The sequence below is a fragment of the Sinohyriopsis cumingii genome, chromosome 2, assembly GCF_028554795.1.
Source record: "Sinohyriopsis cumingii isolate HCF-2022 chromosome 2, ASM2855479v2, whole genome shotgun sequence".
NCBI lineage: Eukaryota > Metazoa > Mollusca > Bivalvia > Unionida > Unionidae > Sinohyriopsis > Sinohyriopsis cumingii.
Genome location: NC_142962.1, coordinates 57,321,257 through 57,332,832, shown reverse-complemented (window position 1 = coordinate 57,332,832; position 11,576 = coordinate 57,321,257). Strand labels below are relative to the sequence as shown.

The window sequence follows — 11,576 nt, the reverse complement described above, 5'->3', positions numbered from 1 at the left end:
TTCATTTACGTCATCTTACATGCCTAATGTATGTGATACACTAGCAGTTGCCGTGAAAGAGTGGTAGTTTATCATGAACAAGCATTTGGTCCACTAAACTTTTGCGTGTCTATTAAGCAATAGAGAATCAAATACATTCAACTTATTAATGGACTGAATGAAAACTTTGATGCACAAATATTTTTTTCAAAAGGCGACTGCAGCTATTTAACCATTCAGCCGTATGTTAAAATGATTCTGTTTTATCCATATCAGACTTTCTATGATAACCGTACGTGTGTGTGTATATATATCTTTATACCACATACACAAAAATCATGGATTTTAAAGTGTTGGTATAAAACAATTTGATATACAAATACTAATGGTATATCAGATTGCGATCCGCCCATGGCGCAATAATACGCTAGTACGCATATATAAACATTCTCTCGACCGTCTGCAGTTGCCTCTAGATCAATGATGAATTTCCACACATTAATCATTAGTGACGTATGAAGATAACGATAAAAAGTATGAATAACCTCCTTTTTCTAAATTAATTTAATATAGTACATTTACTTCGCAATCCTTCTACTTTCTGTTCTCCCTCCCCTCACATGCATAACGGACAACTACGCATTTCTCTGTGGAGTGAGAGAAAAAAGGAATTTGGGCTGGATTAAAACCTTGAAATATAAATTTTACCAAGTAACCTGCAAGAATATAATTCGTCGTAATGATATGTGTGCACTTTCCTTGATTACGTGGTACATATATTGTGATGTATTTAATGTTGTGTTATTGTTATTGTTTCTTATACATAATATAATGTTCTAAAAATCGATCATTATCAATTAAATATGAAAATGTCCAAAGGCCTCTCTGTCTCTGTCTCTGTCTCTCTCTCTTTCTCTTCTTCTTCTTCTTCTTCTTCTTCTCTCTCTCTCTCTCTCTCTCTCTCTCTCTCTCTCTCTCTCTCTCTCTGGACCATCGTAGCAAGATACGGGCCAAAATCTATGAAATGACGAGCGTAGAGGATTTTCGTTTGTGTCATCCCATGACGTCTCTGGACATATGAATGATGATAAAAGTTAAGTCAAACCGACCAAAGGATGAGAGAGAGAGAGAGACAGACAGACAGAGAGAGAGAGACACAGAGAGAGAGAGTTTTATTGTCAGTGGTACTGTCACTAAAGCAGAATAATGACTTAGGTCAACTGTAAATATATTAAAATAATTTAATTACCTCTTCTTGGTTCGTCATTTCTCCTAGTTTCTATTCCACATTAATTTCCATACACCGGTACGTGATAGCTAAGCGTTCATGTGAATGGCATAGCTAACCAAGCGTTTGTAGTACCCATCTTTTAAATTTAAATCATAAGTGGGTATTATATTGATTTAATCAATGTCAAAAAAATAGGAACTGAAAAAGGAAACAATCAAGTTATCAATATACAGAGGTGATTGTGAATAGCCACAAAAGGCATAGAACTACATTTTGTAGCAGACACACTCGCGTGATGTGAGGAGTTCATCCACTCGGTCAATACACAGCTGCCTGTAGTAAATCTTAACTCCGTTCAAAGGGCAAATATATGTATTTGTATGTGATATAAGTAAAATATACGTATAGTATGTACGCTGTATCAATGATATACCACTCGTTTCCTTTTAATGACAAATTTATACATCTCGTGGTATATCATTGATACAGCTTACATAATATATATATATATATATATATATATATATATATATATATGGAGAGAGAGAGAAAGAGAGAGGTTAATTGCATGGTGTTTTTTATTTGCCATATGCCTATTTATACAGGTCTAGATTGATTATTCAAAAAGAAACATGTAGTTATACAAACGCTTATCAATAAATCATAAAGCGATCAGGATCCAAATAAATTCTCTGTCGAGGCAAAGACATGGTATGACGTTTGGAAAAATCTAAATATACAACAACAAGTTTCTCTTACCGCTATCTTTTCATCGTTATCTTCAGTGGCAAATAAGACAGAGAAGAGACATATTATAAATGTACTGTCCCTGTATTTAAAGTTCTAACCATTTAGAACTTTCTGATACGTCCAGAATCATTTACTACAGACCGCAAAAATTTAGAAAACTGATTTTTTTTTCACTGGAAAACTATTTCATTTAAAAGGCATTTATATTTGTATAGCCAAACACTGTTTCGATCTTTTAATAGCGTCTAATGTACTAGTCTGAAATTTGTTTGCTGGCGCTTTGAAAATCACTCTGGTTATTGTTTCCAGTGGTAAACCTCATATACATTCTGACCCCTGGAGAAGAAGGCATCACTGCAGACAAATTATTTCTTCTATCCTATTAACGTTTTGAAAAGCAAGAATTATTAATTAAAAGTTATTATATTAAAAAAATGATTCGTTTCCTTTTTGTCGCTTAAGAAAATTTGGGATCCCGACAAATGACACGTTAAAAACTTGCGAAAAAATAAAATGGAATGTTAGTTTTCCTTCCCATGATGTATGTCGTGAAATCTAATGTATCATCGCCATTGTTGTATTATTGACTTGGAATAGTTATCTGAAACCATCTTTCAATACTTTAACGCATACGATATGTTGCAGAGTGACTGTGTTCTGTCTTTTGCTTAGCACAGAATGTGTCATTTAAGCACTTGTAACGAATCGCAGTATTGAGCATCAAAAAATCGTCATAATCACCGTAACGTGTAAGAGGATGCCAATGTACCCTTTGTCCCTAATACTAGTATTCCTTATTACTTTCGCACCTAGAACTCCCAATGAAAAACTTCAGCAGATGCAAACGCATTGACCAATCATATTGGAGTATAAAAAATTTACCGTATCGACATACCAGAAGTCAATGGCCGAGCTTTGCATACCTGTCTAGCACAATTTCTCCCTCAATAATATCAACGAATAAAATCCCCAAACTATTTTTATCAGAGTTAAATATAGAGGATTTTTTTTGCGTCTTATGTAATATCAACTAATGGAATGAAAAAGTTGGGCTATTTTGAACGTCTTGTAAAAAGGCTTTTAAAATTCAAAATGTCACTTATGAAAGCTAACTTCTTAAATAAAACGTCGCCTGGATTGTAATCAATGAAACTTATTTTGCTCAATAAAAACAAAATCGCATTGCATAAATGCTATCTGACAAACATAAGTCCATAATTGAAACATTCTATTCCTACTATATAAACGACACATGTATCAACATCAAGTTATTCACTCCTCTCATTCCCAAAGCAAGGCGATATTGTTTAATGTTTGCTTTAGCATTTTTCTGTAAGGTTACAAGTTTCTAACCCTACAAGCTGTGAGAGATTTCTGTCACAATTTGAACGCATAATCAGTAAGCAATTTTTTTGCCTCAGACAAAGTCAAAGTCAAATTAAAATCATGAGTATGCTTTCCATTAAAGTTTATCTGCATGGGCATAAGTCCAAACCCTGGGAGGGTTGACTGTTATACTTAGACTGTATATCCATGCGCTTCAAGCCATAACGTGATTCTTAAATTAGGTCAAGGTTATTTGAACGTCTTGGTCAACATTTCGGTTATATTTTTCTGTATGGGCATATCTCATAAATCCTTAAAGGAATTGCTAACATAGTTGTACAGTAAAATCTATATCCTTTCCCCTTCAACCCCATGCACCACTACCTTCACCCTATCCCTGAAACAAGGTCAAAGTAATTTGAAATGTTTTGGTTAAGTTTTGGTTAAAATTGTTCTGTATGCTTTACAAGTCCCAAAACCTTGGAATGCACCTCAGTGATCCTGTTGCCTGCCGATGCACAGTCAAAATCGTTTTAAATGATTTGCTTTGTGTTTTTATGGGCTAAGGTTTCCTCAGATATATATATATATATATATATATATATATATATATATATATATATATATATATATATATATATATCTGTGTGTGTGTGTGTGTGTGTGTGTGTGTGAAGAATAATTATTTGCAAATGGTTGAATATAATTCCAGTCACTGTGTATTAAAAACACGTATTGCTCCGTCTTCAAGCCTGTTGGGGGGCCCCGAGTGGCCGAGTGGTCTAAAGCGGTCACCGTTACGGACCCCTGCCAACCCACCTTTGTCGGCGTGGGTTTGAGTCGCGGGTTCGGCCTATGTTGATATGTGAGAAAGCTTGACAGTAGCTTCTCGTGTGTCAGTGGTTCTTTCTGGGGTTTTCCCAGGTTCTTCCTTCACCATTATTACTGGCCGCCATGTATAGCCTATCTTGTGCTGACAAATGGCGTTAAACCCTACAACAACAACAATCAAGCCTGTTGAGTAAGACACACAAATGATTCTCTATATTTAGCTTTGTACAGTGGAGACTTGTACAGGGCAACACCGTATTTTATTTTGCCAAGCGTTTATTTGGTAAGTCAGCACATCAGCGGAATCAGACCGTAAATTATTATTTTTTGTCATAAATCCATCCGGAGTCCTTTCGATACGTTTTCTGAGTAAATGTTCGTACAGTTTATAATTTGATTGGCTCTACCTCATATAGTTTAAATCTTCATTGGTTGACCGTTCTTAATTATGATTGGACAAAGTATTTCGTTTGCAACTGAACTCCACCTATATTAGGAGGGGAGGTATAAATACGATAACTTAGGGATTCAAACGTCAGTGGAGATAGTTAACGGTTGAGTTGCACTGGGAGCTTTCTTAACGCCTATTCAACTGGTAAATATACAATTTTCTTTTTCTTTGTTATTTTTACTGTTTGGATATTGAGGAAAAGAATAAGAAAAGTAAAATAAAACGTGGTAGTCGTAGCTGGCTAAATTGTCCAAGCTCAGTTCGGAAATGCACAGAGAGTGCGATGATTACTTGGAATGTATAATAATAGCTTAGTGTTGGTGATATGAAGACTGGATGTTTAGCTTTTGTATTCTTACATTATAATAGAAATTTCACAGTCTCCTAAATATTCTCTTAATTCGTTCATGTTCTTGCATAGTTATTTCATGTAATTCATCTAATTTGCCCGTTTAGGTATGTGAAAATGCCAGCATTTTGGAACCTGTAGACGGTAATGTTTTAACTCAAATAAATATATAGGTGACGAAATGTTGTCTCAGTGAACTGCGATTATTATGAATGTGATATACTGGAGCAATTTTTTAATAATATAATTCATGACATGCTTGAAACAAGTATGATCTTAATAAGGTGAATTTTCTTTCATCAAGTTTATATACATATAAAGTTTGTGTATGTGTGTATGTTAATTTTTTTGTTCAGGACTATGGTCAATATTGATTCACTGTATGATGCAAAAAATAATATCATTTTATAGTTAAATTCTCTTACGGCTCCAAATTTTCATAAGTAAGCCTATGAGTTATTTTTGTAAAGTTGAAAAGCGTATGTCATGTCTAACATATAAAACCTTTCTAAATATCGAATATGTTACTTTGGAGTTTTTAATGTTACTCAGTTAAAACTGTGTCTCAATATAAATGCTTTTTAGCCCAAGATTCTTCGAAGATGATGGCTGATTAACGCACATATCTACGGATGAATCTGTAATAGAATACATATTAAATACAGACTTAGATGCCATTCATATTTGATCAAAAACATGGCTGGTGGATCTCAATCCTACCTAATTGGAAGCAATACTAGTTTCACGTAAATTAGAACCCGCCTTTACTGGACCGAAGTTTGAAAATGAGATGCATGCTTTCGTCGATAATCATGAACAACTTGGAGTTACTTTTAGTACCCCACAATTTCATATGCCTCAATATGATAAAAGACGTTAAAACACTTCGATACAAAATCACTAAACAAACTCTAGAAAGAATATTTGTAACTTATATTTGAGCTTTACTTGCACAGGCCAGCGGCTTCTGAATAAACAGGACGAGAGAGAGAGAGAGAGAATTACTCAGGCAACAAGTAGATAACTCACAAACCTGGTTGTGATCTAGCTTCTACCCAGAAAATCACCAGCCCGCTCAAAATGAAACGAGTGATGATTTCAGCTTAAATGTATCAGATATTTTGGAGTCTCTCAGTTATTCCTTCTGAACATATTTGGGTGTGCCAAAAGAAGTTGTGAAAAGCTACATGCGAATGATTTCACAATATATTACAAACAAGTAGCGACTTGCAGAATAATGCTTTGACAATGACCGGCGCCATCTGCCTGCAAATATACATATAGTCCTCTATCTCAAAAGTACAACAAATAAAGCAAAATATTAGCTATCGGGAGGTGGGGGTAATCTGCATACAGTCGCCATGTGGTTATTCTCTTTAACAATAATGAGTCTTTTGAGTGAGTCTATTAATTGAACATGACACTCCATTGAATTGCACTACAATGAAACTCTTGAGTAAATTTCCTTCTATTTGGCAGATCTAAGGTAGAGTCATACACATCAGGAATCCACAGTGTCTTCTGTCCTGCACATAGGACCCTTTAACAGCATTTGATTTCGATAACGCTGATAAACACCTGCGAGGTAAGGTCATGCTGAGTTATTCGTATCTTGTAATATTAATGGCAAACTTTTTTTATGTGGGCTTGTATTAAGCAACCTACATTGTGTAGTTAGAAGTTACGTTGTGGAGTTAGAATTTACTACAAAAGAGTGCTCATATTTTATTGATATTGCACGGTTAGCAAACAACAACTGTTCTGGATCGGGATAACCAATATAAGCATGCAGTTACTGCATAGCTTAGCTTCGACCTCTTCCTGTGACATTTTTCTTCCTGTCAACTGACATGCTCAATTATGAAGTTATATAGTCATATTATCAGCTCTAACAAGATACATAACCAACAAAAGGAAACTATTGTACACAGAACGCAAATAATTGTCATCAATTTATTTCTTTCTTTCTTTCTATTGTTTTATCATGGATTATATATGGCACTGTTTCGTGTAATGAAGTTTCATTTTGCAATAAGCTTTGTGTAGATACAGTAATAATCCCAAAACGGGTCTTCTGTTGAAGCATTATTTACTTACCTCCGAAATTGAAGAGCGTTGCAACGCGCGAAACTACGCACCTCCGAAAATGAAGATTTGACAATGAAAGTGCTTCAGTAAGCATCGGCCATTTTACGCTTTGATAAAACACATATTAAGACTTCTGAAAAAAATTATGCTTAGTTTAAAATTACTTCCAAGAAATGTATCATTAACTTCAGCAAGTCATGAAAATTAACAAAGTAATGAGGCCACGTGTTTGGAATTAATTTCTTGCTCTTAACATACAGATGAGATGTGAACTCAGAGTTGGTCGGCGTTGATGATAATATCCAAATTTGGACAGTAAATCGCCATATTTCAGAGTCGCTTAGCTAGCGGCTATGGCGTAGAGTGTAATAATCCTTAAAGAGTTATATCCCTTTGCCAGGCCTTCGGTTCCGTGCGTGTGAGATAGGATGAGTCACCCTTGTTTATAAATACAGACATGTACCGTTATTTATGTTTATGAATGTAAACTTGCGATACACACATTCATAACCTTAGGTTCTTTTGGCACCCATAAATTCCTCACTGACATCAAAATGCCTTTTTCTAGAAACGTCTTCTCCATGAATATTCAACAAGCTTAACACTCAATGCCATATAAGTTTGCATGATACATACAAAATGATTAATTATATTTCAGCGCCAAACATTCCAGTTCGGATTTCACAAACTTATGTATTTAAATATGTTTCCTTTTTTTTTCTTTTTTCTTTTTGTTTCCTGCTGACATTTTGGTTTGTCTTTTAATAAGCTTCCTCAACTTCAAATTTAGGTAAATGTAGGATTTTGTTTGGTCTTTCGAGACCTAAAATCTGTATTCGCTGATTTGTATGGGCCATTTACTTCCAATTCCCTATTTATTCTTATTCCTGCCGAGTAGAGCGTACAAACATGTATCCTTGGTTCTAGTCATCTAGGAGTTATTTGATCAATCATAACCAGTGGGAAAACAAACGGAGAAAAGGCTGATCAACCATTCAATGCTTACTCAGGTCCTTTCTTTGATCTGCATTCCATGTACAGTATGACGGGGACTAATGCTGTCTGTTGATTCAATTGTACATCTGTAAGGATTACTTAGTGATTTAAAGCAACGCTTATTCTGTTCTTGTTATACTCGTACTATTTCATCATCATCATCACGGATAGCTGATCACATATACATTTTTTTAGTTGAAAATTCCAGCACCAAGAGTTGCACGTAAAATGGTCAAGTTCTAAAAATCAAAATAGAGCTAAAATATCTTATAGTTATCCCTAGTGACTTTGCGTCCTCTACAGGCTTTTGCTTCCCTATTCAATTATTATTATTTATTATTATTATTATTATTATTCCTTAGTTTTGTTGTTCTATGTGTGTTTCACTTTACTATTATGAAGTTTTAACCTGGCCATGTTTAACCTTACTCCAGGTACTATAACTCTTTCTGGGAGATTCAAATCCTATAAAGATATCCCTTTATTGTGATCATACATTTAGTTTAATAATTAATTTAAAGTGCGTACTGTTTTTACTTTATAGCTCAAAATTAAACTGCGAGATGTCTAAAAGGAAAAGTGTTGGGACCCCAGGACTTTATACCATCGTGGAGAAAAAGACAAAAATGGCAGTATATGCAGGCCATTCGAAGGATCTACAGCAAAGGCTATCGACTCATTTTAGAGGAAATTCAAACCAGAAAATAGACAAATATATAAAAAAAGAGGGGGGTGCCAATAAATTTAAGGTAATGGTGATGCCAACAAAGAATCATAAAGCTTTAGAACAAACTTACATCGAAAACGTTGCTAAGGCCCAGGGCAAATGGCCGAAGCAAAACTTGAGAAAAGGTGATGGAAGCACAAAGAGAAGAAGGAGCAGGAAACGCAAATCTTAGATCTTAGTATTCTTAAGATTTTTCAGTTTTGCTTTGTAAAAAATCCATTCATAGTAATTATCTCTTGCAACAAGTTTTAGGCGGCAAATCTAAGGTGTGCTATCAACGACATTGATACGAACCAATTGCTCAATAATTCGTCGACGTAATTATTACATTGATTGTTGGAATGATCCACCCAGGTTATCAAGGCGGTAATCGAGGAAATGAGATCTGCCTTATGGCAATTTTGTCATGTCCTTGTTTGAGAATGCATATGCAGATAATTGCGTTTGACACAGGTAAAGCATTTATTTCAAAGAAAATTACTTCTCTCGTTATGTCTCTCTTGTTTAAGACACAAAGTTGGGTCTATTTCTGGGAATTCAGTGAAATCACGTGTGTTTATTTGTTTGAAAACAATTTTAGTTACTTGACAACCTTAATAAGTGTCCTACACCTATTAAAATCCAGCTTAATCTAATACTATCACATTGCTATCATAAAGAGGCTCTGGATGACGGTTGTATTTAATACTATCACATTGCTATGTTAAAGAGGCTCTAGATGACGGTTTTATCTAATACTATCACATTACTATCTTAAAGAGGATCTAGACGACGGTTTTGTGTAAAGAAAATCTTCATTTGTTTCAGTCATATGTGAAACTTTAATGTTGGAAACATTTTTTTAAAAGTTGGCGTTATTGATGAAAACAGCAGCTGAAGATTCTTTTGAAGTGTTTCTGCGGAATGTAATAATTATTCATCCTTTTTTACGAAGACACCAATCCATGGGTACTGGACGATGGATATACCTGATAGTATGCAGTTTAAGCGAATATTATGCAATGGGAACAGCACAAAGAAATAGGAAAGTACTGAATACATTAGAGTGATAGCAGGCATGCTCTAAACACAAAAATTTGGACCCAAACGTAAATGTGCAGTGGTGCAATATACGTATTTATCTGTTTGTATGACTGATTTTTTAATAAAAATTCATGATGATAACAATGAAGATTAAAGCAATGATAAAATGTATATCATGTACTGTGTAGAAAATAATAACTTTCTAAGTAATTATTGTAACTTACAAGTAGAAGTGCTACTTGCACAATTATGAAATTATAAATTAGAATGAACTTTTTCCACACTCAAAAAATAAAAAATAAAAACGATCCAAATTAGAAATTCTAATTATATATATATATATATATATATATATATATATATATACACACTCTCTATCATTAGATATATGTACTCTATCATTAGTGGGAGCAGGCTAAGATACACGGCGAGCAAAATTGACAAATCAATGAATGACGTATCACCTAAACACGTTCTATATAATGATGTATCAGACATTCTTCCGAATCTAATAAGAACTGTTGTCAGCTATTATTGTGTAAATGTATAGTGACAAGATCTACATGAATTGTTATTACCAGTCTTCTAAATAAAATTTTGCATTGGCACTACACACAGACAACGAAAGAAAACCAAAATGATCATACTGAGAAATTTTAATTCTGACCGCACTGAGAAATTTTAATTCCAGCTCTGTCTTTATAATATAACAGTCCTTACTAAAGTAATGTGAAATAGTTAGGCTACACAAAATGTAGTTTTTACAAAGCGGAGATAGAAAAATGCTAAAATATATATTTTTTTAAAATATGGTCCATGGGAGTAAGCGTAGTGCAGTGAACACATAGTATTTTCTTTTATTATGTTAGTCTGTATGTCGTTTCAGTGTTAGCGATGTCGATAGTGTAAAAATAAAAACGTTGTATTTCAAAGCCAGAAGTTTGCAGTTAGACTCTTGTTCTCGGATAAATCTTCTAGATTTAATTTTTTATCTTTTTTCTAGAATGAGAGGTTAGGAATGTGAGAAGAGTTTATGTGTCTGTCTATGATATGCAGCTATTGCAATCGTTGTCATGCGGATCGAGTTTATGTCCTACACTGACCCGTAATACTGGTCATGTCAATACCGTCGCTAGTTGAGCCTAAGAAGTATGAATGAAAGGATGTTAATTTTTTTACTTAAATGCTAAATAAAATGCTGTTAGATATCTTAGTTATTGTTACCAATTTATCTAATTACCGCTTTATTTCAAGCTGTTCTTTGTTTATATCCTATCAGCTCCAATTACATATATAACCGATAAACTAGAGACGCAGAAGACAAACAAAAAGCATCTATTATTTTTTGTACAATCCATGTATTATTTATACGTGGCACTGTTTTATGTACTCATAGCTTCATTCGGAAATAAGCGTATTCCAGATATAGTAATAAGTCTTAACAAATTGTCTTCCTTCCGCACGGCTCTTGACATCATGGTGGATGCTTGTTATTTATTCCTTATTCCCAGCTGAATAAGGAATAAGCAAACAACTTAATTTCAGTGTCGGGTTCGCTCATGTAAGGTTGGGTCAGTGACCCTTGTGCATACTGACATGCACCGTTGTTTATTAAAACGATCGTAATTCCCTTTAAGAAGTAACTCGAGACAGCCACGGTCATAAAATGTGTGATTATTACGTTTACAGCATACGTTTATTAAAATATCGTGGCTTGTCCAGTGTTGAGAGAGAGAGAGAGAGAGAGGATAGTGTATTTGCGGTTCATGAGCATTTATTCTAACGTCCATGTGTGAAAAGAAATGGGGGATTTTAATTACATTAC

The 11,576-nt window shown here is 34.3% G+C and overlaps 1 long non-coding RNA gene across 1 annotated transcript; it reads left to right on the top strand.

Moving 5' to 3' along the window:
- Window positions 1-4,587: 4,587 nt before the first annotated feature.
- Window positions 4,588-10,959, top strand: LOC149804930 (uncharacterized). The gene is made up of 3 exons (XR_016417251.1): window positions 4,588-4,712; window positions 6,397-6,502; window positions 8,546-10,959. It is a non-coding gene; the product is annotated as an uncharacterized LOC149804930 (long non-coding RNA).
- Window positions 10,960-11,576: the final 617 nt, after the last annotated feature.